The sequence below is a fragment of the Saccostrea echinata genome, unplaced genomic scaffold (genome assembly GCF_033153115.1).
Source record: "Saccostrea echinata isolate AGI-Se365-2 ecotype Australia unplaced genomic scaffold, CSIRO_AGI_Sech_v1 ptg000002l, whole genome shotgun sequence".
NCBI lineage: Eukaryota > Metazoa > Mollusca > Bivalvia > Ostreida > Ostreidae > Saccostrea > Saccostrea echinata.
The window spans coordinates 14,161,149-14,180,577 of record NW_026889751.1 but is presented as its reverse complement, the minus strand read 5'-3'; the positions used below and the strand labels follow the sequence as shown (position 1 = coordinate 14,180,577).

The 19,429-nt window shown below is 34.1% G+C and overlaps 1 protein-coding gene across 2 annotated transcripts in view; it reads left to right on the top strand.

The window, feature by feature from the left end:
- Positions 1–19,429, top strand: part of LOC133173331 (mitochondrial genome maintenance exonuclease 1-like) — a 210,552-nt gene that overhangs the window by 185,506 nt on the left and 5,617 nt on the right. The window lies entirely within an intron of this gene.

The window sequence follows — 19,429 nt, the reverse complement described above, 5'->3', positions numbered from 1 at the left end:
ACAATGCAAATTTTTAGTTGTCAGACAAATTTTTCTTAGGCACCAACTTTAAAAGCTGATATTAGTCAATATATACGACCCATTGGGGTATTCATGGGAGGGGGGTCTATTGCAATCATAAAGAAAAAAATCAACTAGAAATATAAGCAACCAAAATGCCAAATTGTTTTAACTGAAGCATGCATGAAAAACTTCATCGTCTCAAGCCACTTTCTGGAGTACAGCTCTCTCCTACCAGCCAGAATTGGAGAGGATATACATTTTTGGCCATGGTTTGATAAAACTCTTAGATTAAAAAAGTTTTTATTGAATATTTCTTTTTAAGAAACTTGGATCTCTGACATGAAATATTCTTTAAAACTATAAAAAATATCAAGGATTATTAATACAATTTACATTTTATGCTTGTTCCTACAATTACAAGCTAACATTAACCTAACATTAACATCTAGACGATATTTCTAAGAGTTGCCTCAGATGCTAGATTTGAACCACATTTTCAACATAAATGACCAGGATTAAGTCATTCCAGTGTAAATTCAAGCCCTACCTAGACCAAACTTGCATGGATGATGCATCAAGGAATTAACACCCTCAAAGAACAAGGTACGGTTTCAATACAAATCTTGCCCTGTGTTTTTGTTAAAAATAAAAGTGATGAAAAAAATTAAAACTCGTGCTTTCTGGATCATTGAAATTCCATGCATAAAGATCATACAAATCATTTTTCTCACATGACCTTCTAAATGCTAATTGTGAGTTCATAAATTTGTGCATTTTCCCATATTTTCTTAAAAAGTTTTTCAATGGAATTTTCTTTCAGATAATATTGTCCACAGGCATCGCCCACAAAGATTTTTAGATATGTTATTTTTCAAAGAATTTTACACAACATATCCGAAAATTAAAGTGGGCGATGGCTGTGGACACTATTTTCTAAGGGAAAATAACCCTTGAAATTGGTCATTTTGAGGCTTTTTCTGTTTAAGATAGAGAAAAGTATCAAATTAATGATGTCATATTTCTAGAATGGTACTTCTTCATGCCATATTCTTTCTTGATTCATCATTGTCATATACTCAACTAAAATTTAAGCCAGTTTCATAAGTTTTTGATAACATTAAATTTTTAGGGCACAATAAAGCTAAAACCGTACCTTCTTCTTTGCTTCAGATGCTGGATTTGACTTACATATTTTGGATGAGTGACTTGTAAGTTTTTGAGAACAATAAGTCCATTCCCAAGTAGCAGCAAGCCCTATTGGACAAAAATTGTATAAATGTTGCATCTAGGGATGCACACTAGTAGAGAATTAGTTTAGTGTTGGGCTTTGCCATACTTAAAGATAACATTCGTCGAGGTGAGCTCCGTAAGTTTTGATAACCTATGGGTAAATTCAAAAATAATTACCTCCAAATTGAATTTAAAAAAAAAAAAATTCAACTACCAGTAACATATTTTTCACTTATATCATCCTATCATTCTAGGTAAATTTCCTGAAGTCACAAGAGAATAGACAATTGGATAAAAAAGTTTCAGAATTTTTATTGGTAAAACTTTATTTGAAAAAAGAAAATACCACAACATCTGAAGACTTTCTAAATCAAAATCATAATCAAAAGAAATCATTATTTTTTTATGCTTCAGAATGGTATCAGGGATATAAAAGATTAGATTTAAACTTTGATTGAGTTTCTTCTCTTGTATATGTGGGAAAAAATGGCTTTTTGATTGTTATTTCAGGGACAACATTAACGGTTGTCCGATTGCCTGGGGCAAGTAAATTCTCAGTTCGAGCAAGCCAAACTGTCAACGTACTTGTCCAATCGGGCAAGTGAATTTTTCTGATAGAAATGTATATTGTTATCTAGGGTACATTAACTTATAAATAAAACAATAAATTGAACACTTGATTTCTCCCAGATACATGGCTGACATTGTTTTTGCATTCGTAATCCCTTGGTAGCGTTTCTAGAGTATACTGTTAATTTAATAATCAGGTTTGTTATCTGTTGTCTTTCGTGGTAAATACACTTAACGTTCTCTTAAAAATTATAACACACATTAACCCATTCTTAATTTGTAAATCAGTTCATTGTTTTGATATTTTTAGCTCACCTGAGCCGAAGGATCAAGTGAGCTTTTCTGATCACATTTTGTCTGTAGTCCGTCTGTCCGTCCGTCCGTCTGTAAACTTTTCACATTTTCGACTTCTTCTCAAGAACCACTGGGCCAATTTTAACCAAACTTGCCACAAAATATCCTTGGGTGAAGGGGATTCAAGTTTGTTCAAATGAAGGGCCACACCCTCTTTCAAGGGGAGATAATAAAGAATTAGTGAAAAATTAATAGCATTATTTAAAAATCTTCTTCTCAAGAACCACAAAGCCAGGGAAGATGAAACTCATGTGGAAGCATCCTCAGGTAGTGTAGATTCAAGTTGTTTAAATCATGACCCCCGGGGGTAGGGCGGGGCCACAGTGGAGGATCAAAGTTTTACATAGAAATATATAGGAAAACCCTTTAAAAATCTTCTTCTCAAGAACAGCAAAGTCATGATGAGTCATATTTATATGGAAGCATCCTCAGGTAGTGTAGATTCAAGTTTGTTCAAATGATGACCCCCGGGGGTAGGGCGGGGCCGCAATGGAGGATCAAAGTTTTACATAGAAATATATAGGAAAAACCTTTAAAAATCTTCTTCTCAATAACAGCAAAGCCCAAATTGGTCATATTTATATGAAAGCATCCTCAGGTAGTGTAGATTCAAATTTATTCAAATCCTGACCCCCTGGGGTAGGGCAGGGCCACAATGGAGGATAAAAGTTTTACATAGAAATATATAGGAAAAATCTTCTTCTCAGGAACAGCAAAGCCCTGATTGATCATATTTATGTGGAAGTATCCTCAGGTAGTGTAGATTCAAGTTTGTTCAAATCATGACCCCCTGGGGTAGGGTGGGCCACAAAGGAGGATCAAAGTCTGAAATAGAAATGTATAGGAAAATATCTTCTGATGAAGAACTGCAAAGCCATGATTAGTCATTTTGATGTGGAAGCATCCTCAGGTAGTGTAGATTCAAGTTTGTTAAAATGATGACCCCAGGGGATACGGATGGGGCATAATGGGGGATTGAAAATTTTACATGGGAACATATAGGAAAATATCTTCTTCTCAAGAACTGAAAATCATGTTTAGTCATTTTGATATGGAAGCATCCTCAGGTAGTGTAGATTCAAGTTTGTTCAAATGATGACCCCTGGGATAGGGAGGAGCCACAATGGGGGATCAAATTTTTACAAAGGAATATATGGGAAATTTTTTTAAAAATCTTCTCAAGTACAACAAAGCCATTTGTTATATTGACATGGAAGCATCATCAGGTAGTTTAAAATTCAAGTCCCCCCCCCCCATTTTCCATTATTTTGCTGAGAGAAAAAAACACAATATGACTAGTAGACTAATTATTCTCGAACAATTAGAGGTCTTTCCACCTTCTTTAAAGAGCTAAATCCATGAAGGGGCTAAATCAGCCCAGTCATCAAAATAAATGAAACATTCTCACATAAAACGCTAAGATTTGTATGTTGTAAAACAATTTATTTTTTAACAATATCTTTTCTGGTTTTCTTTTTACATTATTTTAAATTTGGTATTGTTTTCCTTATTAATACTGTCGCGTCATTACGTTGATGTTACATACTTTAACGTCGTGACAGTGACATTTTATATAAGAAAGTAACATATGTACGTTAATGGAATAAAAATAACCAATATAGGCTCTTCTGTATAATTTTGGGAAAATTTTACTATGAATTTTTCAAGAAGTTCTGAAAACTTTTGGTTTATTTTTAGGTCACCTGAGTCACTCAGGTGACCTATTGCTATCCGTTCTCGTCCGTCGGCGTGCATCTTGCGGTGTGCATCGTGCGTTGTGTGTTAACAGTTGAACATTTTTAGCTTCTTCTCTGAAACCCCTTAACCAATTTCAACCAAATTTGGCATATAGCATCTATGGGTGAAGGGGAACAAAAATTATGAATTTCATGGTCCCTGCCCCTTGGGGCCTGAGGGGTGGGGCTAAAACCACCAAAAATAATGCAATCTTTAAAACTCTTCTTCTTTACTCCTGGACATCAAGCAGTCAAACTGTTGGCATCATTGTAATAAGCATTGAGCCCTCTACCAAAATTGTGAAATTCATGGCCCCAGGGTCAGGGGTTCTGGCCCCAGGGTGGGGCTATATAGATCATATAGTGAAAGTGCATTATTTCTTTGAAAATCTTCTTCTCTGCTCCTGGGTATTAAATAAAGTAACTAAGTACAAAGTTATGAAGAGCAAGAGTGCCTCTTCCAAAATTGTGAAATTCATGGCCCCAGGGTCAGGGGTTCTGGTGTTAGGGCAGGGCTCTATTGATTATATAGTGAAAAGCATTAATTCTATTAATTAATCATTAATTAATCCTGTCTGCTCCTTAGTGTTGAGTTGAGTTGATAAATAAATTGCTTAGCTATGATGAAAATGGGAGCTTCGAACAGAATTTTTAAATCTTGTGGTCCTAGGGTCAGGGGTTCTGGCATAACGGGGGGGGGGGGGGGGGGGGGGGGCTTTTGATAATATAGTGGAAAAGTGTTAATTCTTTGAAGTCCATAGTTATGATGATGAGGGTAACTCTTCCAAATTTGTAAATTTCTTGACCCTTGGTCTTGGGTTCTGGTGTTAGGGTATGGCTTTGTTGAAACTGTAGTGAAAATGCATTGTACCTGTGAAATTCTTCTCTGCTTCTGGGCATATCGGAAGCAAACTGAGTAAAAGTTTAAATGATATAATTAAGCGTATTTTTACCAAATTTTTTAACATCTGGACCATTTGTCTAAGCATTCTGGTCCTGGGCAGGGTTCTGTTAATTTGTATTCTACTGAGAGAAGTTATTCCCCTTTTCCTTTCACCTTTGATAATTAATCACTGTAAATAATGTATCTGAAAGGTTAATAGAATAAGATAATTATGCAAGAATGTTTATCGTATAATTCAAAAAGTACTTTCTTAGTTTTAATAATCAGGTAGACCTGTAAGTAATAGATAAATAAAAATGAGACAAAAATAACTTATCTTATTAAAAGTTCTTCAAAGACCATAAGAGAGGTCAATGCTTGAGGTCTTAATATGGGTTTAAAAATAGTACAGAAGCACTAATAGTTTGTTAATAGTCTGCATGGTGATAGTGTTAAGTGGGGGACAGATTAGAACTTAATTTATGAGTTGATACTGAATACTAGACTAATTATGTTCCCCAAACGAAGTTTGGGAACATATTGTTTTTACTCGGTTTCTTATTATTATTATTATTATTATTATTCTTTTTTATTCTTATTTCTTCTCCGGTACTTTTTTGTCCGCGAGTGTTCTCGGAAACTGCACATCCAATTGAGTTAAAACCTTTTTAGGGTTACTAGGTATGTTATGTAGATTTGCGGAACGAAGGTCATTTTGCACGTGCGTGCGCGTGCAATGCGTAAAATGACCAATATACATGATATAGCTGTAACTTTTATATTTTTTTATGAAATGCTTTGATACTCAGAATATAAGGATATATTAAAAGTGTAGACAAGATGACATGGTCAACACGCATGTGCGCGCACGCGCAAATCGTAAAATGACCAATTTACTTGATATAGTCGTAACTTTTATATTTTTTGATGAAATGATTTGATACTCAAAATATTTATATATATTAAAAGTGTAGACGATGACATGGTCATCATGCACATGCATGCACGTGCGCGCGCGTGCAATGTGTTAAATGACCAATATATTTAATATAGTCGTAATTTTTATATTTTTTGATGAAAAGCTTTGACATTAAGAATATACAGATATATTAAAAGTGTAGACAAGATGATGTGGACATCATGCACTTGCGCGCGCGTGCAATGTGTTAAATGACCAATATACTTAATATAGCCGTAACTTATTTTTTTATGAAAAGCTTTGATACTAAGAATAAACAGACATATTATAAGTGTAGACAAGATGGCATGGTCATTATGAACATGCATGCTGGTGCGCGTGTGCGCAATGCTAAGATGACCAGTATACTTGATATAGCCGGAACTTATATATTTTTGATAAAATGTTTTGATACTGAGAATATAAAGATACATTAATAGTATAGATGGGATGACATGGTCATACTGCACATGCATGCACGTGCGCGCGCGTGAAATGCAAAAAACGACAAATATACTTCATTGCCTTATTTAATGAAGCTTACAGGAAATAAGACACCAAAAGGGAGTTGGGGAGCGTTTGGGGAACATCTGTAACGGTCCCCGTTACAATTATAACTAGTTATTTTGTTGATCCTGATCTTCCTACTTCTCTTGCTTTAGGGCAACAAAGCTTCATCTGTCAGTGTATTTAACTTCTAAATAATTGTATTATACTCAGGTGACTGTTAAGGCCCTTGGGTCTCTTGTTTAATTAAAGCTTTTTGTACTCTAAAGAAATGCCAAATATTTGTTATATACAACGGCTGTCTGGTATAATCGTTGATACATGTAACATTAAATGATAATAAGAGACACATTAAGCTGAAAACAAACACAAAGTGTTAATCCTTCATATTTTAGTTAAACTGAATGTAGTAAAATATATACTATAGTAGCCATGGATAAGGATTTTATCATTCTTAAATGTGTTATTATATGGTCATACGGCGTACAAACAAAAATAGACCTCTTTCAGAAAATACACAAGTACTCTTTAATACCGAAAACATAAAAATTGAAATGAAAAGTTACATTAAAAATGAATACGTTTGAAGTTATCATCTATTTTATTGTCATTTTGATAGAGAAACATTTTATATATACCCACAATAGATATGAAAAGAGATTTCAAATGACAAAAACAATTGAATTAGTTATTGCTAACTAATCGTTTTCTTATCATATTGTCATATCTTACACACTCCCATGTTGGGGACTACCCATTATAAGACTAAATTCGCTCTTGAGTACATCTGGGAGGACAAATAAAGAATTCTGTAGACATGTTTTTTCCTTATACATGTATTTCTTTATGTGTATTTGAAGTTTTGACTCTAAATAGGACAAAAAATTGTTTGAATAGATAATCAAGTCAAAAATAGATATTTTATTAGCTCTTCTGAGCCAAAGGCTCAAAGAGCTAATGCTATGGCCATTTGTGCAGTGTGTGTAAACTTTTTAGAATATGGGCCATAACTCAAGAACCCCTTGGCCAATTAATGTCAAATTTGTCACAGGGTATCCTTAGCCCAAGGGCTCCCATTTGTACTAAAACTAGGGTTGTGACCCTTAAACAAGGGGAGATAATTAGGAAAAGAGAAACAAAAGTACTGGTTGCTAAAAAATCTTCTTCTCAAGAACCACTGGGCAGATTATCACCAAACTTACACAAAAGGATGAGAATATGTTGTAGATTAAAAACTGTTCAAGGCATCACCCTGTGGCAAAGGGTGTGGTCTCAAGGTCACTTCAAGTTGACCAAAAATTGCATTTTATTAAAATGTTGGGGGAGCTTATGTAATATCCTCGGCGTTGCGTCCCAGGTTAAGGTTTTTGGAGCAGTTTTCTTTTCAAGTACTTTTATGGCCTATATTAGTCAGAGATGCATGAAGGATGCTTCTTGTGTGTTTCATTGTACCAGTCAAGGTTTCAGATGCTGCAATTTCAGCTAAAGAATGACCAGGTTATTGTTTTTGGGGCAGGTTAAAGTTTTTGGAGCAGGTCTCATTTAACTTTTCAATCGTCAACTTCCCTTACTTATGCAGCAATATACCTTCATCACTTGCATACGGGGTATATATCTCTCAGTTGATTCGATACGCAAGAGCATGCTCTACGTATGTACAATTTCTAAAACGAGGTAAATTATTGACAAATAAGTTGATGAAACAAGAATATCAGCTGTCTCGTTTAAAGTCATCATTTCGTAAGTTCTATGGTCGATACAATGACCTTGTCAGCAAATACAATTTATCATTGAATCAAATGCTGACTGACGTTTTTCACACTAATTGTTAGGCCATTATTTACACACTGAATTGTCGACGGATTTTCCGTTATTTCCCGATCATGACAAGGAGCACACGGCGGTTGTGACCGGTCGGCAGGGGATGCTCACTCCTCCATGGCACCTGATCCCACCTCTGATGTTTGGAGGTCCGTGTTTGCTCTGCTCCTATTTTGTATTGATTAATGGACTTTTGAGCTTGAATACTGTTCGTTATCTCCATATATTTCATTCAAAGTAACTATAAGCCCTATAATGACCAAACTTGCATGGATGATACATCTAAGGATGCACACTACTGAACTTGCTTCGGATGCTGGATCTGACCTACATTTTCTGGATGAGTGACTAGGTTAAGGTTTTTGGAGTAGATCTCATTTCCAAGTAACTATAAACCCTATATTGACCAAAATTGCATGGATGATGCATCTAAGGATTCACACTTCTGGACTTGCTTAGGATGCTGGATCTGACCTTCATTTTCCGGATGAGCAACCAGATAAAGTTTTTGGAGCAGATCTCATTTTCAAGTAACTATATGGCCTATCTTAACCAAACTTGAATGGATGATGCATCAAGGGAAGAACAATCTCAAAACTTGCTTCGGATGCTAGATTTGACTTACATTTTCTGGATGAGTGACTAGTTTTAAGTTTTCAGATAAGTCTATTCCCAAGTAAATGCAAGCCCTATCAGACCAAAATTGCATAAATGTTGCATCTAGGGATGCACACTCCAAGATTATTAGTTTGGTGTGGGACTTTGCCTTACTTAAAGACAACATTCGTTGAGGTGAGCTCTGTAATCTCTGATTACCTATGTTTGAACTTTGCAGGCATTCGAATTCAAAGCATTTTAGAGTCATAATTTGGACATTTTAAGGCCTATGATCATAAAACTTTGTAAGTTGATGCATCTTGGGTCCTCGAAAAACGTCAGCCGAAAAGTAGGTCAACGTGACCTACTTTTCAATTTATATGACTTTAATTAAGTATTTTGCATACTAATTGGCTTAGAATAATCAAACTTTGTCAGTTGATGCATCCTGGGTCTTCGGAGTAAGTTGACTGAAAAGTAAGTCACCGTGTCCTACTTTTCAAAATTTATGGCTTTTATTAGCTCTTCTGAGCCAAAGGCTCAAAGAGCTAATGCTATGGCCATTTGTGCGGTGTGCAGAGTGCGTAAACTATTTAGAATATGGGCCATAACTCAAGAACCCCTTGGCCAATTATTGTCAAATTTGTCACAGGGTATCCTTGGCCCAAGGGCTCCCGTTTGTACTAAAACTAGGGTTGTGACCCTTAAACAAGGGGAGATAATTAGGAAAAGAGAAACAAAAGTACTGGTTGCTAAAAAATCTTCTTCTCAAGAACCACTGGGCAGATTATCACCAAACTTACACAAAAGGATGAGAATATGTTGTAGATTGAAAATTGTTCAAGGCATCACCCTGTGGCAAAGGGTGTGGTCTCAAGGTCACTTCAAGTTGACCAAAATTACATTTTATTAAAATGTTGATATTTTGTTTACTATAAGGACTAGGATCATCAAATCTTGTCAGTTGATGCATCTAAGGACCTTGTATCATGTTGACTAAAAAGTAGGTCACGGTGACCTAATTTATGAATTTAGTGGCCATTCTTTTTCAAAATGATTTAGAAGCATATTTTGAACAATTAAAGGCCTATGATCATCAAACTTTGTCAGTTGATGTATCTTGGGTCCTCGAAGTTCGTCAACTAAAAAGTAGGTCACCTTGACCTACTTTTTGAACTTTATGGCTAATCTTTTTCAAAACAATTAAGGTCATTAATTCGAATACTGAGAGGTTTAGAATCATTAAATCTTGTAAGATGATGCATCTTGGGGCCATAAAACATATGTATTAAAAAGTAGGTCACAGTGACCTACTTTTTGAACTTTGCAGGCATTCGATTTCAAAGTGTTTTAGAGGCATAATTTGGACATTTTAAGGCCTATCATCATAAAACTTTGGAAGTTGATGCATCTTGGGTCCTCGAAAAAGGGCAACTGAAAAGTAGGTCACCTTGACCTACTTTTCAATTAATATGACTATAATTAAATATTTCAGGTACTAATTGGCTTAGAATCATCAAACTTTGTCAGTTGATGTATCTTGGGTCTTCGGAGTAGGTCGACTAAAAAGTAGGTTACCATGACCTACTTTTGAAAATTTATAGCTTTAATTAAATATTTCAGGTACTGATTGGCTCAGAATCATCAAACTTTGTCAGTTGATGCATCTAGAGTCTTCGGAGTAGGTCAACTAAAAAGTAGGTCACCATGACCTACTTTTGAACATTTATGGCTTTAATTAAATATTTTGGGTACTAATTGGCTTAGAATCATCAAACTTTGTAAGTTGATGCATCTTGGGTTCTCGAAGTACAACTGAAAAGTACATCACCGTGACCTACTTTCGAAAATTTATGGCTTTAATTAAATATTTTGGGTACTTATTGGCTTAGAATCATCCAACTTTGTCAGTTGATGCATCTTGGGTACTTGGAGTACGACAACTGAAAAGTAGGTCACCGTGACCTACTTTTGAAATTTTATGGCTGTATTTAATATTTTCAGGTACTATTTGGCTTAGAATCTTCAAGATTTGTCAGTTGATGCATCTTGGGTCCTCGGAGAAGGTTGACTGAAAAGTAGGTCACCGTGACGGACAGACAGACAGACCCAAATTAACATCCCCCACTTTCAGTAAAAGCGGGGGACAATTAATGAGTTTTAGTGTGAAGAGCTAAGTGGTAGAGCATCTCTGATTAAGCAGGTGTTATCTATATCTCTTGGGAATTAGGCAAAGGAATCAGTCATGTTTGATTAAATAGATTTTGTTAGGTAGCCTAACTTTTAAAATAAATTTGGTGAAAAGTAATTAAAACAATTTGATATTGTAAAATAAACTAATTTGGTATTGTATAATATAATTAAAACTAATTATACCAGGGGGGATATTGGAATCAGCATGTCCATTTGTCCATATGCACTGCAGCTTAAAACTAGTTTGACATTAAATCTCAAAAAAATCATCAAGTATTTTTTTTTTAAATCTTTTATGGTAGATAGTCCTTACAAATCTAAGAATCATATTCCCTACAAATCTAAGAGTCACAGGATGAAATTACACCATTCAGCCGACGGAATGGTAACTGAATGGCCACTGAAAGGTCACTGAAAAGTTCCTTTCCTGTGACTTTTCCGTGGTCTTTCAGTTACCATTCAGTCAACTGAATGTCAGATACATTTCAGTGGCCTTTCAGGTATCTTTCAGTTGTATCTTTTTATTGAATAATTGGCTTATTTTTTAACTTAGAAATTTTATTTCACGTTTTCTTATTATAATGGTATTATAATGGTATTAAATTAATCTATTTTCGGATAAAAAAAAAAAAGGTGAATATAAGAGAAAAAAAATTCACGCCGAAAGCCGGAATCGAACCATGGCCTCCCGCTTGATAGTCCGCTACGTTATCCATTACGCCACGGCGTCTTGTTGAAAAGTGCATGATTTAAAATAAATATGTTGAAATCGAATTGGGACACCCAGTTCACCTGTTGTATCGAGGAGCTGGGCAATGTGTATATATCTTGTATACATATTCTATGTGAATTGCGCAGATTTTTGGGGCTGACTAATTAATTACACATCTCCTATCGGGATGATGACAATTATCGGCGACAGGCACCTTTTTTTTCTTCTCCAATGAAATGATTCAAGATGGATCTTCATCTCGGAAAACATTGTAAATTCTTTAAACGATCGATCGATATCTTCTAACATGCTAAATTATCGTGCTATTTTATGAATCAAGAAACAAAATTTACAATATAAAGGTTCTTCCACAAGAGTCATAAATAATTAATTCTGTTTATTCAAAATAATTTTAAACGATATCCTTTAGAAGCTAAAAATATTATGCAATTTTAACAATTAAGAAACAAAATTTACAGTATTAAAGTTTCTTCCAAAAAAAGGCATAAATAATTACTTCTGTCTCGTCTTTCATAACCAGATGTATCCATGAAAACTAACCGCATTGTACACTGTGATAGGTGGATATAAAATTAATAAAAAACTATTTTAGAGTTGAAAAAAATAAGAAAACTTTTTTCTTGTTTATTTTAAGAGCATTTTGACCGATGTCCTCGATTTTTTTTCAGATTGACTGTCTGTTTATTCATTTAACAACTTATCAAATTGAATAAGCTAATGAAAATATTCATAACAGATTTAGAGATTTTACAGAAAGAAAAAATAAGACAACTCTATTCCTGTTAAATAAATTCTGATACGAATATTATTTTTCATCATTTGAATAATTTCCTTTTTCAAAATCAATTTTCATGAAACAAATTAGAAATTCAAAAATAATTTTGAATTTTATGAGTCCACAGTTGAATTATAATCTTTTAAATTAATGTTTATAAAATTATATTTAGACATAAATGTCAGAGTTAATAATCACAATTTAACATTCTAGTGAACGATTTAAAGACGATTGAACATCTAATCATTACCAGTTCTACTTATCTGAATTTTATAATCAATAAGAAAACATTTAAAAATGTAAATAATTTTATCTGAAAAAAAATTAAGGAATAACTACTGATAAACTAATGAAAAGCCGATGAAAAGGTGGTTGAATTACGACTGAAAGGTCACTGAAAGACGACCGAAAGGTCACTGAAAGGTGATGGAAAGGTCACTGAAAGATAACTGAAATGTGTCCGCTGAATGGTGTCTGAAAGGTACCTGAATTGTGGCTGAAAGGTCACTGAAATGTACCTGCCATTCAGTGACTGAATGGCCACTGAAAAGTCACTGAATGCCGCCTTTCAGTTTTAACTGAAAGGTCTTCTTTCTTCCTGTGCTAGTCATGCAGTAACCTTATTAAAAATGTTGCAACAAGATTACACAAGTTTTTTTTTTCTTTTATAAATCTTTGTAACAAATTAAAAAAAAATCTATGTTTTCAACAGAATGACATAAATATGCATTTTTACTGCAATATAGACTACAAAGCAGATAGTGCAGATCCATTCATCCCTTGGGAGTAATGAGTGGACATGCATCCAGTTAAAGATTATACTTATTAATGAGAGCATCTCTGATCAAGCAGTTCTTATCTGCATCCCTTGGGAATTAGACAGATCTACTAGTTAGTTTATAGCATATGTCATTTGATGGCTAGACTTTTATTTTCAAAATTAATTTGGTATAGATTAAATTGTTAAAACTAATTTGATATTGTTTAATATGATATTTTTATTTAATATTTTGAAAATATCAAACAAATGTGACAGATGAGAAGGGGGGGGGGGGGGGGGGGTTGCAGATGGGCATTTGTCAAGCTCTGACACAATCAGTTGAGAAATCTATGATGTAATATTTGTTATAATTAATGCCTACACTACAGGAGAATAAACAGCAAATATTATAAGGAATGGAAAAATCATGGAAATCTTTGAATGAAGGTTGACATGATTTTCTTGCACTCTAGCTAAACTCTAAACTGTTTATGAGAATTAAACAATATTTGATGGGCATATCATGCTGTGGCGGGGCACTTTATTATCAAACTTCATGTGCTAATAAATACTAAATACTGATGTAAGCTTTTCAACTGCATCAACATTTTTTGACTTTGACCTTTCCTTTGACCTTAACTTCATTATTAGTGTTTAGCTCAGTTTTAAATAAATCATTCAAAATATTTTTATCAAACTTAATATGCTAGCTGATACGTATTTGTGAGAACTATTCAACTGCATCAAAATGTTTGACTATGAACTTGCCCGTGACCTTGACTTCACTTTTCTTAAATTTGCATTTTGCTTAGTTTCAAAGAAACCATTTAAGATATATTTCTGTAAGCTTATGCACTTGTACATAATTTGGTGAGAATTTATCATCTATATCCAACTTTCTAGATTTCAATTTTAAAGAAACTATTTAAGATATTCTCATTAAATTTCATACACTAATACAAATTTTCATGCTGCATTACTAATATACTCTTGGCGGGGCATTCATGTCCTATGGATATATTTTTAGTTTACATTTATGAGGTATGTCTGTGCTATTTACCATGTGCACTGTTTGTCAAAACACATTATAAAAACCCAGCTTTAAAATCCACTCAACCTTGATCTTTGACCTACTTTGCAAAAAAAACACCATGGGTAGATTAACTTTGACTTCTGAATTTTGAGATGCAGGATTTTGATAATTAGCATTTATACATGTTTGTGAGCTCATGATACTGTACTTTGAAACTGTATGAGTCACCCGCGTGGCGCAGTGGTTAGAGCGTTTGCTCTAGAGTCACGGAGTAAGGAGTTGATCCTTACGTCGCGGGTTCGAATCCCACTGTGGGACGCGGAGACCGGTCCTTCAGATGAGACCATATAAACCAAGGTCCCGTGTCACAGTAGGTGCTCAATGGCCCTGAGTGCCGAGTATAGGGCAAAATTTGCAGCTCTCCACCGGCAAGTGGTGGCGTCTCCATATGAGTGAAAAATTCTTGAGAGGGACGTTAAACAATAAACAAACAAACAGAAACTGTATGATATTCAGTTACCACACTAACTTATATTTAAATATGTTATTAAACAGTGTTTTATGTAACATATTTTGTCATGTCCGTGTGATGAAGTCACCATAAGCTTGTTGGATTATTATGATATTGTTGCTTGTTATGTAACACGTTTGTGCAGTGTAAATGTTTAGGGGTTATTAATCTGTGCATTAATTTTTGGGAGTTGAACTATGTTCAATCTCCTTTGGTCATCACAGGCTTTCTAAGCGCAGTAATTTGTATTGATTATATAGTGGCCATCCATGGGGCTTCTTTGTCGACCAATTTACTCCTGTGATATTCAATGTAAACTTGCATAAAATAGTCCATTTCAATTTTCTGAATTTATCTAATTTTGATAAATGATATGAAACTAAATGCAATTGAATTTCATTTAACTTAATTTGAATATTATATTTTGATTAAATTTAAAATTGATTTATACAGAACTAAAAAAAAATGTTGAAAATTGTCGTCACGAACCTCCTTTGCAGCACATACAGCGGCACCTATAAACAATGAGAGGGAAATTAACGACAACTCTGCACACGTGACTATATGACTGCACGAAACCTCTTTGGAATGACTGACGCGTGGTAAAAATTATTTCACAATGTTATACCTTTTTTTTAGCTAAATTTTCGAAGTTTTCAAAAATATTTATTTGATAATACAATAAACATCAAAAGAATAAACAAATTACATTGATTTGGATATAAATGAACAATTGTTCGTTTAATATTGAAGCCTAATACATTTAACATCGAAGAGGAAGAAAATCGAAGAGAAGGTGATTAATGTACACAGAAAGGTGAAACTTTAAGATAAATTACTAGATTAAGCTTTTTGAGTTTTCAAGTTGTTTTCATGTGGCATAAAATTTATAAGCATTTCACATATGAAATTCTGGATAAAATAAGTCGGAACAGCCAGGTCTGACATTCGAACTACATGTACGTATGTAAATTTTAAGTAGGAAAAACAACAAATTATAACCATTTACGTTAGATCATATAACAAGCTGAAACTTTTTTTAATTGTTATTTTTCAAACTTCCAAACAATTAATAGTCATGTGATGAAGGAAATAAACCATGGCAAAATCTTGCAAATATTTTACCTATGCTTCTAAGCATATTAGGACAGATACAAATGTAAAGTCTATACAACTGTAAATGAATTTACTGTGCAGTGATTTCCGTAGCAGAGTTGTCAAAATTTTTGAATCACTGTCAGACATTTGGTCTGACAAAGTCAAATGATCTGTTAGACTGGACAAAGTTTTGTCGGACCAGTGTTTTGTGGTCCTTACCTATAGGCTCAGCGTTTAGAAATTTGCATCACGTTCAATGTTTTAAACGGTCATTTGGATCACTGTTTTCTTGTACATTATCGGTCCAGAAAATTCCTTACCGACCTTGCCGACAAGACTGAGTGTTTTTGATAACTCTGCAGATAAGAATTACTTATAAAGAAAGAAGTAGATGTGTGACAATTTCAGATGACATTAATTTTTAATCCTTAATTTCATGAATTTATCAGCATTTAGTGGGTCACGTGTACAACGCTAGTACTGAACTTGAAAAATGTGTGTTACATTAATTAATGCATTTCAACATGTCTGCATATAAAAGTGTATTGCAGTAGTACGTTATCATTAAAAAATGTTTCATTTGATTTTATTAATAAAAAAAATTAAAATGAATGAATGCATGCATGTGCGGACACAATGGCTTATTAAGACCAGTGATTGATATGCGAGAAAGATCGATCCTCATAATTACAACGGTTTAATTTCTTGCAGTAGCTCATTAAACTACATTTTTTTTTAAAAAAAATCAAAACAGATTCAAGTCGATCGTTTTAATTCATTGAAAGTTTGAAAAACTTGTCCAGCTCAGCTACATGTATATAGTATACCTGAAATTCAATTACACTGAAATTTGTATCAAATCAAAATCACAAATAGTTAAAGTCACTCTCGTCGCACAGTTGTTCAGAATCATTTGCTCTAGAGATTCAAAGTAAGGTGTTAATCATTACGTCGTGGGTTCGAATCCCACTGCGGTATGCATTTAGAAACGGACCCTTCGGATGAGACCTATAAACTGAGATCCCATTTCGCAGTAGGTGCTGGCACCCCCAAAAAAATCCCTCACTGCTCAGTGGTTCTGAGTGTCCTGTATAGGTAAAAATTTGCAGCCCTAGCCTCCATTGGCAAGTGGTAGTGTCTCTTTATGAGTAAAAATTCTCGAAGAGATGTAAAACAAACAAACAAAAGGCAAAGTATTCAGAGATGCTTACTTCTATAAAGAAATTTCTTGACATAAAATTAAAAATTATGGGATTTAAAAAAATACATAATGATTGAGTTATAAAGATAACTCATAACATTTTGATAGAAAAATTAAATACAAAAATTCTATAAAAATTAATTATTGTGTCCGAAAAGAACCAGTTATACCCAAAAGATAATATCAACTGCTTGTTCCAATCAGAGGAAGAAAAAAATGACAATTTAGTGTCTGGTGATGGTAACATTGAAAATAAAAAGTGCCAGTTGGTTGTTGGCACCAAGGATCTTGTACATATTCAGAAGAGAGTAGGGAGGGCATTGTGCTTCAAATGCTTTCATAGGTATTTTAAATAGATTATCAATGTTCGAAAAAGTAAAGAAAGGAGCCCAGAAGATAAAGATTTTATTTTCAGAAATTGGGATGAGCTGTATCAGCATGTCCATTAATATTTTACTGATTCATATATTACATCCAAATGACTTAAAAAGTTACGTTTGTTTTGAGATAGCTTTGCTGCAATAGAACCATTAGAATGCAAACCATTCAAAGTTGTGTTGATTCAGTTTGCTTAACAAATTAAGACCACGGAACATTAACTGGCAAAATTGGAAATATGCAACATACGTCATCTCCATCTGTTACCATCAAAATGTTAAACGATAAACAATGAAATGGATGGGTACAATTTGACACGGACGTCTGAGAAAACAATGGATTGAAATTCTAGTTTGAAATTCATTTTCAATCCACCTCAGCTACGCAAGAACGTACGGTGTTACTGATTGACCAAGAAGACAAATAATTTCAATTTTGGAATAGTTTGAAATTTATATAAATCAGAATTTTCTGTCCAGTGTATTTAAAGAAATATAAAGGGACAAATATTTGATTTATTTGGTATGTGAATGTGTGTGCTGGGAGGGAGGGGGCTGAACAATCTTGGAATAAATATGAAAATTTTCTTTTAAATTTACAACCCCTCCCTGCTTTTGTTTGTCAAACAGTTTTCAGTGAAGACAAAACTAAAAAGAAAAAGCCTTTGTCATCCTAGAAATAAATATATTCTATCATGTGGAGGCATGATCTGACTCGACAATTTTTGACCCCCCCCCCCTTCTAGAATCAAATGGCCGTCCCCTGAAAAAGTAATCTCTGTCTTCTTTTACTTTTACGTATCCTTAAAATTATATGCTAAAGTACTCATATAAATATGAATGTCAAACAACATGTATTTGGGAATTGAAATTATTTGTCTTTCGGATCATACATTCACACTTTAGGTTTGAAAACAGCTCAGATGGATTGAAAATGAATTTCAAACTAGAATTTCAATCCAATGTTTTCTCGGACGTCCGTGTTGAATTGTACCCGCCCATTTCATTGTCTCTCATTAAACATTCTGATTGTAACAGATGGTAATTTAAATGACGTAAGCTGCATATTTCTAATTTCACCAGTTAATGTTCTGCACTCTTATATTATATGGATTCTATCTGAGAATTGGCTAAAAATTAATTTGGTATATTTAATGAATTAAATAAATTGGGATTTATGTTGAATGTATGTGTACAGGAAAAAAATCTTCATAATTGCAAGACATTGTTATTAATATTGTGTAGATTTAGAGACCCCTCAGAGTTTGATATCACCATATTAATTTATGCTGACACTTTTTTTTTCATGACAGGCATGTAGCATAGGGGAAGGGGGAGGGGTCTGCCCCCCCCCCTTTTTTCCAAACATGAAATTTATAAAAATTTAATATTGTAAATGTTCATTGAAAGTCCGTCCCTCTACTGTTTGTTGCAGAATATTCAAATAGGGGTGATGTAGTAGTGTATGAGTAAAACTTGATACTGAAAGAAGTTTGAAACCTATCCCCACACCCAAAAATAGAATTTTCGAGCCCCTCCCCCTTTCAAAAACGATGCTACGTCCCTGCTTGGGAATATTAAGTGGTAAAAGTTTTTGAAAATCTGAATAAGTACAACACGGTTAAAGTCATTAAAGTTACTCAGGTGAGTATTGTGGCCCATGATCTTCGTTATTCAAATGTTTTTGACATTATTTCTTATGTTTGATGTTGTATCTCTATCAAATCTGCAATAGTTGACTTGTATCTAAAGCATGAAAAAATGTTCCGACATTATAGCTCCTTTACTTCCTGTTAAATCTTTCACATTACTATGTTCAACTCCCATGAGTACTTTCAGTACTTTGATTACATGTTTGTGTGCCTTAGTTCGTATCTATTTGTATTGCTTAATCCCGACGGCACTGTTTGCTTGTTATGTAATACAGTCAATTACGCTGACGATTGGCCTTAGGTAAATATCATTTGAGGGGTACCCTCTAGGGCACAGTTTGTTTATATAATTAGGCATTAGGGGAGACCCTCTAGGGGAATAAGGTCATTGGTCCCGGGGACAGGCCCCCCTGGCAGCTGGGGCCTTTTAAGCCAAT